General features: G+C 40.9%; 1 protein-coding gene across 2 annotated transcripts in view; it reads right to left on the bottom strand.

The window, feature by feature from the left end:
- trim55a (tripartite motif containing 55a) overlaps positions 1-14616 on the bottom strand; it is an 85072-nt gene that overhangs the window by 1266 nt on the left and 69190 nt on the right. The gene's annotated exons all lie outside the window — the stretch shown is intronic.

Below are 14616 nucleotides of genomic sequence, written 5' to 3'. Positions count from 1 at the left end.
AAGGGGCCACTCGGCCACAATGTGTGCTTCATCTTCATTCAGTCAATCTCACTCCTCCGCTTATCTCATGTACCTGTATTTCATCCTCCCTTTCTCAGGGTAATGACTTACTCAGCGAGTACAGTCCATGTGGAAACACTAAACGCCTTAAAACTGTGCGCTTGGCTCCATCAATGAAACGGTCCATTATCTCCTTTGATCCTTCCCGAAGCCTTCACTGTACCAATACTTCCATCCAATCTCTTAGTTTTCCCTGGTCTCGGGAGGCAGGCCTACTCTCTCCAATCTATCCCGCATTCCCAGAATGAATCCAATGATTTTCCTCTACGCTAAACCTTAGCCAAAGTTTTCCCATCCATGCCACAATGTGGGATCCCAATCGGACACTGTACTCCAGCTGGGACTGAGCTAGTTCATATAAGATAGCATCGCGGAAACAGGAGGAGGCCATTCAGCCCCTCAAGCCTGTTTCACCATTCAATGAAATGTGGTTGATCTATGGTTCAATCTCATATGCCCGCCTTTGACCGTATCACTTAATACATTTCTTAAAGAATATCTATCTCAGATTTAAAATTATCATCTGATCATGCATCAAGTGGAGAGTTCCAAACCTCTGCCACCCTTTTGTGTGTAGATGTACTTCCTGACATTTCTCCTGAAAGGTCTGGTCCTAATTCTCAGACAATGACCTCTGGTTCTAGAATCCCCAACCAATGGGAATAATTTATCTAACTTCCTGTCTTTTGTCCTCAATGGGGTTAATAGTGCCTAAAAACAAGTGATGTGCAAGTATCCAGAGCACAGCAGGGATTGCACATCATGCAGTCCCAACCATTTAACATCGAGCTCACCCTGTTTAACATGAACCTTGGGCTAACAATGCTATTGATTCATTAGCAACATGTTGCTTATTCAGCGCCAATGAAAGGTACCGTGTACCTCTTAGAGGGGAGGTGTGTAGTGGTTGAAATGGGTCTGACAGTCAGGCAGGGAGTAAAGCTGCCCGAGGTGCTCTCCCTTCACAGTTTGATCCCACAGCATTGCCCTTTGATGTGAAGGGCACTGCTTGTCACTGGCCACCTGGGTCTTTCCTTTCTTCCTGGTGGTGGTGAAATGAATAAAGATTTATACACCTGTTGTCTTTCACTGGGTCTCACACCTGTACGCACAGAATGAGCGCTGGTAAAAATATAAGCACGACCGCCTAACAGTGGGGAAAAAAAGAAAAAAAGAAGAAAAAATATAACCAGGAGATTGAGAATCTCCTCAGTTTAAGGGACTGACTCTGTTTTAAAAAAGCTGCCCTGGGAAGGGGGTGAAAGAAAAACATAAATTGTTGGAGAAACTCAGAGTTAACTTTTCGAGCCCAGTGACCCTTCCCCAGCCTTCACTCCCCACAGTTGCTGACAGACCTGCTGACATGCCACAAGTGTTCTAAGGCCTAAGAAATTAGTTTCGGCCTTTTTGGATACTCTGCTTTTTTGGGGTGGGTTTGGTCCAAACATTAAAAGAGAAATCTTTTCTGTTTTTGGTTAGAAATTCTTAATCCAAACTGACTGTTGAGGGGAGGGGAATTTGAGAGGAGATCTCATAGAAACTTACAAGATAATGCAAGGCTGAGAAAGGGTGAATGCTGGGAAGTTGTTTCCATTAGGTGGGGAGACTCGGACCCGTGGGCAGAGTCTTAGAATTGGAGGGGTCAAATTAGAACAGAAATGAGGAGACATTCCATCAGCCAGAGAGTGGTGGGCTTGTGGAATTCATTGCCGCGGAACGCAGTGGAGGCCGGGACATTAAATGTCTTCAAGGCAGAGATTGATAAATTCTTGATCTTGCAAGGACTTAAGGGATACGGGGAGAGTGCTGGTAAGTGGAGTTGAAATGCTCATCAGCCATGATTGAATGGTGAAGTGGACTTGATGGGCCAAATGGCCTTACTTCCACTCCTATGATTTATTCTGCTTTGCCAAACTCACTCCCTGCCTATCCCTCTCCAGTCACTGTGCTGCATGAGGATGGGTCCTTCCCAGAGTTAGGGGTGGGGGATGGGGCAGTTGCTGCTGCTGTTTTTTTCTCTACCCCCCCATACCCCCACCCACAACTCCACCCTTGCCCAGATTCACCTCCAGTTACCCGGACTTGACCAGTAACAGCAGCTCGTTGTGACACTCTCCTCCTGGTGTATACACACACTCAGTGCCTCACCTGTTTGTGGCAGTCACTATGGAAATACTGCAGAATGGCACAGCAGGACAGAAAGTGAGCTCCAAAAGTTGTTGGAAGCTACAATGGGGGACCTGTTCATGAAAGGCAGAAAGGCACCAGGCTGTCCTCAAGTGAACTGAACAAGCAGCACCCACATACTGAGAAGGCTCACACCTGTGGAGGGTTATTCCAGAGGACAAGTTCAAAGACAACATGCAGCACTGTGAATTTCAATAAGCTTGTGTGAGTGGCCAGGATAATTGAATTCATCCTTAAATGTCATATCCTGCCAAGTGCTGCACCCCCACCACTCGCCTATCAACGTTCCCTGTCAGTCAGGACACAAAGCTGAGACTCAAACTTTCCACTGCACCCTCAGCTCATCAAGTCTGACAACAACAGCTCACAGCTTATTCACACTGCCAACCATTCAGCCATTACATCAGCCATGTACTGACTGACCCTCTTCATCCCTTCCCCTCGTGAGGTGAGGTTGTGTAAACTGGAGGAATCGAAGTGCACCCACATGTCCCAAGCAGTTGCTTGTACAGAAGTCCTGAAGTTAACAAAACCGCCTTCACCACCAGGCACACTGCTGTGTAGATATTAAACAACTAGAGACAGCAGCAAACACTCAGCCAATCAAAGCAACTGCAAGAGAAAAAAGAAAGGACCAGCAACTAATCTGTAAGTAATTGATGAATGGAACATTATCAGATAGACAGGATGAATGTAAATTAGTGCTGGTCACTCCGAATGGAGAGGAAGGGTAGGGGGGGAGGGGCGGTGGTTGTGGGTGGTGGGGGGGGTGGGGGCATTGCAGATGATCGACTCCAGGACTCAGCTTTGGGTTCATCTTTGTTCTTAGTTAATATAGATTATTTGGATTTGAGCACAGTAAACACAATCTGAAATACTGCTGAATATAGAAACGTTGACACACGTTAAGGATGATGCAGAGATGTTAGCGGAAAGGGCAGGAGGCAGCAGATATAACTTAATATGAGTAAGTGCGAGGTAATATATTCAGGAAGAAAAGCACAGGAATGGGAGCAGATCGTTAAGGGATAAATAATCAAGGACATGAAAGTGACATAAATTTATACCATAGATTAAAAAGAGTGATGCCTTGGATAGATAAATAAAGTTAGGAGCAAAACATGGCTTTTGATAAAGTATCACACATTGGCTACTTAATAAGAGAAGAGCCCACAGTATTGGTTAGAACATGGATTGAGGATTGGCTATAGAAGACAGAGAATTGAGGGAAAGGGGTTATTACCAGAATGGCAGTCTGTCATTAGTGGAGTGTTGAATTAGTGGATTAGTGCTCGGGCCACAATACTTTTACAATACACATATAAACAATTTGATAACAGAAGTAAACATATTATTGCCAGGTTTGCAGATGACACAAAAACATGGGAAAGGTAAGTGGGGAGAATGGCACTAAAAGAGTCTACATTGGGATACAGACAGGTTAAGTGAGTGGGAAAAAAGTCTTAGCAGATGGAATATAATATGGGAAGATGTGAGGTTATGGACTTTGGAATTTAGAAAAATGAGAGAAGGGTCTTGATAGAGTAGATATGGAGTAATTGTTTTCCCTAGGACCAGAGGGCATAATCTCAGAGTAAAGTGTCACCCATTTAAGACAGAAACAAGGAGGCTTTCTTTTTCAACAGAGGGTAATGAATCTAAAGAATTCTGTAGCACAGAGGACAGTAGAGGCTGTGTCATGAAATATATTCAGTGCTGAAATGGACAGATGTTTGATCCGTAAGGGTACCCAAGCTTTTAGGGGAAAAGGCAGAAAATGAAGAGATTCATTAATCTTCATGGAGATGAAGATTAACCATGTTCTCATTGGATAGCAGAGGAGACACAATGAGCTGAATGGCCTACTTCTGCTTCCATATTTTATGGGCTAACATGAAATGCTGGGATTACTCCTATTGATGCAGCAATAGTTAATAAAGGATTTAAATTATGGAGAATTTTTTTAGAGTGAGTTGCTGGGGAGTATCATTAATTTCCATGGAAAGGTAATGGAGAACAAATCACCATCTTCAGGACAGGAAAGGATGGAAACAAAACCGTCCGAGAACATTACAACAAACATTAAGCAAGACAAGTGTCAACCTGTACTGATGCCAAGGACAGAAAATCTCTTGCTGAATCAATGGTGAAAAATGCCTGCCCGTCAGACAATCCAATGGAAAACATGAAATATAAGCTCAGCTATGTCCAACTTGTGGACTTTGATCTTTCCACTGGGAGATTACAGATCTGTTGTAACTTCAATTTCAGATACTATATTGAAAAGGTGTTACAAAAGAAATTATAGCTCTGCTGAAATTTAGTTGCACTTTAACCGGACAGTTTGTACTTCTCAAATCAAGTGGTTATGTTTTCTTTGATTGATACTGGATTTTCTGAGGTATATTTTTTCTGTGTCAATTCCCTATCTGTGTCACATTAGCACATCTTATTGTTTTCCCTGTAACACATCCTCATGATGCAGCCTTGGCACTGGACATCTATCTGTGTAACAATGAAATTTAGTTCTCAGCCTGCAATAATTTATTATCACGGTGACTTGAGTCTCTGAATATTTCTGCTGTTTTCAGTGTAACAAGTATTTTGGGAACAACAAAAATCATTGCGGGGGTATAATAATGGAACAAAAAATGGAATCATTTGTACTGGATTCCAAAGTTTAAAGCTCAGGTCCTGATGATATTTAATGAAGATGGATTGATATATGAAATTAAAGATATTGATTAAGGTATAATGGAAAAAAGCAAATTTATCATGAGGTCATATAATCATAGATATTTCTGTTAATTGAAACATTCTCAATTTAGAATTATCCTGCAATATTTTAGGAAGCAAACATGCTGAACCAGTCAATTCTGTTTCTATAAACACTGTCTCTGTCGAAGTATAATTTAAGACAAACATTGTTATATAATTGTTGGATAATTGACTGTTATGGCATTCTCCTTCAACAGACTAAACAGAACAGCATTTTAGCTGTTTCATTGTTTTGTCATGAATTCATTTACTCAGCATCAACATACTGCTGGGTTTTTTTTAAGTCCCATGTGTTAAAGACTTTAAATGAAAGAATAAGTTAATGTTTGTCAGCATACTTTGATAGAAAACTTTGTCATATGAAACAAGAATAAAATGCAATTTCTAGTAATTATCTTGACATAATTATATTCAGATAAAGTTATATTTTAGAACAAGAAAAAGCACAACAGCTTTTGAACTGAGCAACCAATCTCTGAAACACATTACGGCTATTGTATCAGTGCAGGAAAAAAGTAAAGCAAAGTCCTAAAGATGTAATGGATCGAGAAAAGGGTTTTCTTCAGTGGTAGTGTTCTTTACTGAAAGTTGTGACTGGAGATGAGCAAAGCATTGTTTAATTTCTTGCACTACCTCATATCTTCAAATAAACCTTTTCCAATGCATTATTGCCAGGATGGAAGATAACATGCTGGAGGAACATTTTGGAATACTAATCTACCAATGGAGAGAAGTGATTCCCATGCAATGAGAAAAAAATAAAGTTGAGGACAAGCACTATCCGCAGAAAGTGAAGAAACAATCTCAGGGTATGCTTCCAGGAGAAACAATCTAAGGATATGTTTACACGAGAACAGCACTATGGCTTCAAGTTGTTTCACTTTGCAATGAACCTACACTTACAGTGTAAATGCAGGCTGCATCAACAGTCAGAACTGAAACTAAGAGGTGAAACAAGCACATGATGTGGAAGTGCAGATGATGGATTAGGGTGGACAAAATCAGAAGTCACATGACACCTGGTTATAGTCCAACAGGTTTATTTGAAATCACAAGCTTTCAGAGCGCTGCTCCTTTGTCAGGTGAAATCAGGTGAACAATGTCTAGCTAGACTCCATGGAAAATGAATCTCACTTCATTTTGCTCTGGAATCAGTTTGGATATTAATACGTAATGCACACTGTACTATTTACCATTCAATTAGAGTTATATCATTGTGTTCATTGCATAAGAAGCAGTTTCACAGCCCAACTGGTCCACAGAATGCTTACATTTCACAAGAGCCTCCTTGCACTCTTGATCTCACCTTATCGGAATCTTCTATTGCTTTTGTTCCTCATATGCTTACCTAATTTCCCCTTAAATGTACCTTCCATTGACCTCAACAGCTGCATACAGCCAGAGCTCCACAATTATACCATATTTTGGGTAAAGAAATTTCTTTAATATTCTACTGGTTTGCCAGTGATTATCTTTCCAAAACTTCAACTTTGGAATTACCACAACTGTACAGATTTTCTCTGTGTCTATCAAACTTTAACGTAATCTAAAATACATCCAACAGGTCATTCCTCAATAGCCTATGTCCCACTGAAAAGAATCTCAGTTAGTCAGTCTTTCTTGTTAAGTGCATCATCTCAATATTGGTATTATCCTTTTGCAAATATTTCAGTGTCACTCTATTATTTAAATACTATGGAGACTAGAGCAGTGCACAATAAGGTGTGGTCTAACCAATTCTCTGTACAAGTTGAACACCTCTTGTCTACAAATGAATATGGTGCTTGTTTTATTTTATGACTGAATTAACTTGCTTTGCTACATTCAGAAATTTGTCTATCTATACTCTAGATTCCTCTTTCTTCTTCCCTATTTAGTCTCTTATTATCCAAGGAATTAATTGCCTCCACATTCTTCCAATAAATTGTGTCAAATCACACATATCTATAACCAAAATTCATTTGTCAATTACATTATCAACCAACAAGATTATTAATGTCAAAAACAAAAACAGAAATTGCTGGAAAAGCTCAGCAGGTCCGGCAGCATCTGTGGAGAGAAATCAGAGTTCATGTTTCGTGCCCAGTGACCATTCCTCAGTGTTCTGAGAAAGAGTCACTGGACCCGAAACGTTAACTCTGATTTCTCTCCACAGATGCTGCCAGACCTGCTGAGCTTTTCCAGCAACTTCTGCTTTCGTTTCTGATTTACAGCATCCACAGTTCTTTTGGGTTTTATTAAATTTATTATTATATAGGCCTACTGCCAGAACTCTAATTTTTGTCAAACATTTCTGCTTGCTTTGGATCTTGAAGTAAGTCTGAACTGAGTTGGTAAACTTTGTGATGAGAAGTGTGATTCATGTTTATGAATAAATTTTGTAAATTTTAGATTTTAAACAAGTGGCATATGGATGTTGGTTAATTTCTAACCAATAATTGGGTTAGTCTTTCTGAACCTGTGATTTCGCATTAATACCTGTCAGAAGACAGGGTGGCAAGACCATCTGGAGTGCTCATGGGAACTTGGTTAAATTGTGGGTTTTATGACAGGAGACAGAAAACACTGAAAGATGTGAGCTTGTTTCTAGGTGGAAAGTAATGAAGGATTGAATTGAACACAAAAAAATCCAAAGATTGGAAAGTATTTGGACAGTTCAGAGGACACTGTTTGAATTCATGTATTGCTGGACATAGGAGTGCTTCTGGGAAAATTAACAAATAGAGAAATTCACAACTGATTTTGGAGGAACTGGGTGAAGTCACAGCACAGAATCAGAAAAGTCAACCGTTTAAGTGTAGCCTAAAGAAAGTCTGCAGTAGTGAGTAGTGTGGGTCCTTCCTTGATTATATATTTTTTGAGATATGTCTCTTGATTAAACTTAAAATATAAGCCATAACTATTAATTTAAGCTGGAGCAGTGTTTTGCAGAGGAATAAGAAGGTATTATTTTCTGGGTCTGTACATTGTGAAGGAGCAAAAATGGCCTTTGCAGTGATATGCGCTTCTTGTCAGATGTGAGAGCTTAAGGAGAGTTTAGGGTTACTGAGGATTATGTCTGCAATAAATGCTGTTGGTTGCGAATCCTATCAGATCAAATGGATTGGTTGGAGAGACAGTTAGAAGCAATGAGGAATTTGCAACAGCAATGGTATGTGGTGGATGGCAGTTATAGGAAGGGAGAAATGTTGCAGATACTGTCAGATAGATGGGTTAACTCCAGGAGAGAGGTAGGCAGTTAGTGCAAGAGTCTTCTGTCACTATTCCCATTTCAAACAGGTATGCTGTTTTGGAAAATGCATGGGGTGATGGATTCTCAGGGGAACATAGCACGAGTAGCCAGGTTTCTGGTATTGAGACTGGCTCTAATGCAACGAGGGGTACGTCAGGTTCCAAGAGATCAAATTGTGTTAGGGGACTCTCTAGTCAGAGGTACAGACAGACGTTTCTGTGGCCAGCAGTGAAAACTCAGAATAGTGTGTTTCCCTGGTGCCAGGATCAAGGATGTCTCAGAGAGGGTGCAGAACATTCTCACGGGGGAGAGGGGTCAGCAAGAAGTCATTGTCCATGTTGGAACCAAAGACATAGGAAGGGAAAAGGTTGAGATTCTGAAGGAAGATTACAGAGAGTTAGGCAAGAATTTAAAAAAGAAGTCCTTGATAGTAGTAATATCTGGATTACTCCTGGTGCTACGAGCTAGTGAGGGCAGGAATAGGAGGACAGAGCAGATGAATGCATAGCTGAGAAGCTGGTGTATGGGAGAAGGATTCACATTTTTGGATCATTAGAATCTCTTTTGGGGTAGAAGTGACCTGTACAAGAAGGACATTTATGATTGCACCTAAATTGGAAGGAAATTTGCTAGAACTGCTTGGGAGGATTTAAACTAGTAAGGTGGGGGGGACCCAGGGAGATAGTGAGGAAAGAGATCAATCTGAGACTGATACAGTTAGAACAGAAGCGAGTCAGGGCAGGCAGGGACAAAGCAGAGAACAAGGTAGGACTGATTAAACTGCATTTATTTCAATGCAAGGGGCCTAAAAGGGAAGGCAGATGAACTCAGGGCATGGTTAGGAACATGGGTCTGGAATATCATAGTAAATCCAGAAACATGGCTCAGGGATGGGCAGGACTGGCAGCTTAATGCTCCAGGATACAAATGCTACAGGAAGGATAGAAAGGGAGGCAAGAGAGGAGGGGAGTGGCTTTTTTGAAAAGGGATAGCATTACAGCTGTGCTGTGGGAGGATATTCCCGGAATTACATCCAGGGAAGTTATTTGGGTGGAACTGAGAAATAAGAAAGGGATGATCACGTTATTGGGATTGTATTATAGATCCCCTAATAGTCAGGGGGAAATTGAGAAACAAATTTGTAAGGAGATCTCAGCTATTTGTAAGAATAATACGGTAGTTATGCTAGGGGATTTTAACTTTCCAAACATAGACTGGAACTGCCATAGTGTTAAAGGTTTAGATGGAGAGGAATTTGTTAAGTGTGTACAAGGCAATTTTCTGATTCAGTATGTGGATGTACCTACTAGAGAAGGTGCAAAACCTGACCTACTGTTGGGAAATAAGGCAGGGCAGGTGACTGAGGTGTCAGTGCGGGAGTACTTTGGGGCCAGAGACCATAATTCTATTTGTTTTAAAATAGTGATGGAAAAGGATAGACCAGATCTAAAAGTTGAAGTTCTAAATTGGAGAAAGGCCAATTTTGACAGTATTAGGCAAGAACTTTTCAAACTGATTGGAGGCAGGTGTTTGCAGGTAAAGGGACGGCTGGAAAATGGGAAGCCTTCAAAAATGAGGTAACGAGAATCCAGAAAAAGTATATTCCTGTCAAGGTGAAAGGAAAGACTGCTAGGTGTATGACTAAAGAATACTGGATGACTATAGAAATTGAGGGTTTGGTTAAGAAAAAGAAGGAAGCATGTGTCAGGTATAGACAGGATAGATCGAGTGAATCCTTAGAAGAGTATAAAGGCAGTAGGAGTATACTTAAAAGGGAAATCAGGAGGGCAAAACGGGGACATGAGATAGCTTTGGCAAATAGGATTAAGGGAAATACAAAGGGTTTTTACAAATATATTAAGGACAAAAGGGTAACTAGGGAGAGACTAGGGCCTCTCAAAAATCAGCAAGGCGGCTCTTGTGTGGAGCCACAGAAAATGGGGGAGATACTAAATGAGTATTTTGCATCAGCATTTACTGTGGAAAAGGATATGGAAGATATAGACTGTAGGGAAATAGATGGTGACACTTTGAAAAACGTCCATATTACAGAGGAGGAAGTGCTGCATGTCTTGAAACCGTTAAATGTGGATAACCCCCAGGACCTAATCAGGTGTACCCGAGAACTCTGTGGGAAGCTAGAGAAGTGATTGCTGGGCCTCTTGCTGAGATATTTGCATCATTGATAGTCACAGGTGAGGTGCAGGAAGACTGGAGGTTGGCTAACATGGTGCCACTGTTTAAGAAGGGTGGTAAGGAGAAGCCAGGAAACTATAGACCGGTGAGCCTGACCTCGGTGGTGGGCAAGTTGTTGGAGGGATTCCTGAGGGACAGCAAGTACATGTATTTGGAAAGGCAAGGACTGATTCGAGATAGTCAACAAGGCTTTGTGCGTGGGAAATCATGTCTCACAAACTTGATTGAGTTTTTTGAAGAAGTAACACAGAGGATTGATGAGTGCAGGGCGATAGATGTGATCAATATGGACTTCAGTAAGGCATTCGACAAGGTTCCCCATGGGAGACTGGTTAGCAAGGTTAGATCTCACGGAATACAGGGAGAACTAGCCTTTTGGATACAGAACTGGTTCAAAGGTAGAAGACACAGGGTGGTGGTGGAGGGTTGTTTTTCAGACTGGAGGCCTATGACTAGTGGAGCGCCACAAGGATCGGTGCTGGGTCCTCTACTTTTTGTCATTACATAAATGATTTGGACGTGAGCATAAGAGGTACAGTTAGTGAGTTTGCAGATGACACCAAAATTGGAGGTGTACTGGATAGTGAAGAAGGTTACTGCAGATTACAACAGGATCTTGATCAAATGGGCCAATGGGCTGAGAAGTGGCAGATGGAGTTTAATTCAGTTGCTGCATTTTGGGAAAGCAAATCTTAGCAAGACTTATACACTTAATGGTAAGGTCCTGGGCAGTGTTGCTGAACAAAAAGACCTTGGAGTGCAGGTTCATATCTCCTTGAAAGTGGAATTGCAGGTAGATAGGATAGTGAAGAAGGCATTTGGTATGCTTTCCTTTATCGGTCAGAGTATTGAGTACAGGAATTGGGAGAAGGCTGATTCCTGAAGAAGGGCTTATGCCCGAAACGTTGATCCTCCTGCTCCTTTGATGCTGCCTGACCTGCTGTGCTTTTCCAGCAACACATTTTTCGGCTCTGATCTCCAGCATCTGCAGCCCTCACTTTCTCCTACAGGAGTTGGGAGGTCATGTTGTGGCTGTACAGGATATTGGTTAGGCCACTGTTGGAATATTGCGTGCAATTCTGGTCTCTTTCCTATTGGAAAGATGTTGTGAAACTTGAAAAGGTTCAGAAAAGATCTACAAGGATGTTGCCAGGGTTGGAGTATTTGAGCTATAGGGAGAGGCTGAACAGGCTGGGGCTGTTTTCTCTGGAGTGTCGGAGACTGAGGGGTGACCATATCAAGGTTTAGAAAATCATGACAGGCACGGATAGGATAAATAGACAAAGTCTTTTCCCTGGGTTGGGGGAGTCCAGATCTAGAGGGCATAGGTTTAGGGTGAGAGGGGAAAGATATAAAAGGGACCCAAGGGGCAACTTTTTAATGCAGAGGTTGGTGCGTGTATGGAATGTGCTGCCAGAGGAAGTGGTGGAAACTGGTACAAATACAACATTTAAGAGGCATTTGGATGGGCATATGAATAGGAAGGGTTTGGAAGGATATGGGTCAGGGGCACAGAGGTGGAACTAGATTGGTTTGGGATATCTGGTCAGCATGGACGGGGTTGACTGAAGGGATGTTTCTGGGATGTAGATCTCGAAGACTCTATGACTCTAAAAGTGAGGCTATTGCTTGGCTATGGAAATTTTCATTCACTAAATGAAATAGAATCCTTCCTCTCCTTGATGCAATGCTAGCTAGTCTATTGCTGCCTGAAATTATATCACCCTCCTTCCTAAAATTAGGAACAACATTGACTCTCCATCAGTCCTCCGGCACTATTCCCTGTTTTACTTAGTTCATACAAGCATGAAATAGTGCTGCTATTAACCCTCCCCCTATTATATATATAATATACGCACACATATCTTCTTATTAATCCTTTCAGAGATATTATTATATACTTCTGAAGCAGGTGGGACTTGAACCCAGACCTCCTAGCTCAGAGATAGGGACACTACCACAGAGCCACGAGATCCCCAGTTTTTTAAACAAATGCAGAGCTGTAAATGGATCATATCTGTCCTAACCTTGTGATATAAATGTAACCTGGGAGTACCTTTGGTTGTCTGCTCCTGCAGAGTTCTACCTGTTCTTGGAGTAGGTTTGAAGCAGCACTGATGGGCAGGAACTTGAGTCCCTGTCCACCCTGACATGTCAGCTGCATGAACAGCAGAAGGTAGGAAGAGAGATAGAAAGAAAAATATGTTCAGAAAAGGGGTCTACTTTAATAAGTTTACTGGCATGAGGCATAGCAATAAAAGTTGCAGTTCCTTTTCTGTTATTCACTCGTGGGACATGAGCCCTACTGACTGGGGCAACATTTATTGGGCATCCCTACTTAACTCCAAGAAGGAGGCAGTGAGTTTGCCTTCATCCAGCTGCGCTATCAGTGTGTTTTTTTTTGGTAACCAATGTTTATACGATTTATAAATATAATTTTTGATATGCTCTATATTTATCAAAATTAATGGACAAATCAGTGACTCATACTCATATGAGTCAAGTTCCAAATGTATGTGAATCTCATGAGCAACACTGATTATAAAATGCAACATTTTCAGAAAGGAAAACACTTTATTCATCCAGAGGAGATCTTTAGGACTTTAATTCACCACTCACTCATTAAATTTGGGATTGCTTTATATGCCACATTAAAGTAGTCTCTCACTCTCACAAAAACAAATTTGAATGAGGATTGATCAACAGGGTTTAAGCTCAGCAGCAGGAACCAAGCGGCTGAAGTTAATGAAACCAGCAGCGAGATTATCAATCAGCATGCAAAGATTTCCCAAGTCACTCTGCAATGGCTTGGCAAATGTGGAAGGAAAAGGGTATTTAGCGAGAATTTAAAAGGCAGCAATTGTCAGCTTATAAAAACTTAAACCCTGAATCTTTGTAATTAAATAATATTCTGCACCAGACTGTGCAATGACTAGATGGCCTGAGTAATGACAAAATAGATTCCCAATCTGTAATTTCATTCACATTTCCTCTCATTGTTTCATAACTTCAAGGATATAAAGGAAAAACTGACATCACCAATCCGAATCTGTGATGCTGATTTTCTGTTAGTCAAACGAAGGGGAGCAATGAAAGCAGTAAATGTACAGGGGAATAGAGTGGGAGTCCAATTCTTGATGTGTTCCAGAGGTAAACAGGTGAAGAAACTTCATTTACTCCAAGTTGAAAAATAATCTACAGGTTACAGTTTTAGCTGAGAGTAGGAGAAACTACTTTATGTCTTTATGATACCGTATTGAAAAATATTCTTCCTACCCAGAAAAGAAAAGATCATGGATTGAATCTGATTCCAAAGATGACGAAGCATGATCATCAAAACCAAAACTGAAATGAAGAACGCTAGACCCTGTCAGAAAATAAGATACACCGGGTCTGCACTTTTGTCCACAACTGATCGTTTAAGTTCTTTAGTTAACGCAGAGTGGGGGTGAGAAGGGAATGACATTAAATAATGAAAAGTGAAGCATTCAGCACGAGTACATGAAGACAGCACACAGTAGCAGACAGCAATTGTTCATTCAGAGATAGAACAGTCTTTCTGTTTACTGATTTATTTAAATTACTATCCTTCAGAGTGATATCAAAGGAACAGTAACAGTTTTTCAGAGCTCCTGCTGCTCAGCATTCCTAGGGACAGTGATTCATGAAGCTCAATAGGTACGTTCACTGCCCAGTGTATTGTTTCCCTTTTTTTGCAAGCCTAGACAGCAAAGTCTAGACTTTGTGGCCACAATTATTTAAAAAATAGTGTCAACTCATTTACATCTACTTAATAACCAAAAAAACCAAGACTGAATTATGATCAGACTGTTTAACTATGCAGGTCATTACAAACTAAACTGACCTTATCCACACATCAGAACTATCTATGTATACCTTTCAAATGGAACCATACATAATTATATAAAGAGAAGGAAGCAGTGACTTTTAATACTCTCACCATTATTGCCCTGGATTGAAATCAGCTGGTTGAACAAACTAGGGATTACATTTATGCTCTCCTTAATTTGCCTGCACCACTTTCTCCTGCAATGACGATTTATTATGATCTATCAGGAAGCAGTTTTCCAACAGCCTCATTAAGACATTTTTAATTAGTAATAAGCAAAAAATATTGCAGGCTGCTGCCTCCATGCACAAAA

The sequence above is a fragment of the Hemiscyllium ocellatum genome, chromosome 4 (genome assembly GCF_020745735.1).
Source record: "Hemiscyllium ocellatum isolate sHemOce1 chromosome 4, sHemOce1.pat.X.cur, whole genome shotgun sequence".
NCBI classification, from domain to species: Eukaryota; Metazoa; Chordata; class Chondrichthyes; order Orectolobiformes; family Hemiscylliidae; genus Hemiscyllium; species Hemiscyllium ocellatum.
The sequence above is the reverse complement of the archived record's forward strand: the minus strand, read 5'-3'. Positions and strand labels throughout refer to the sequence as shown.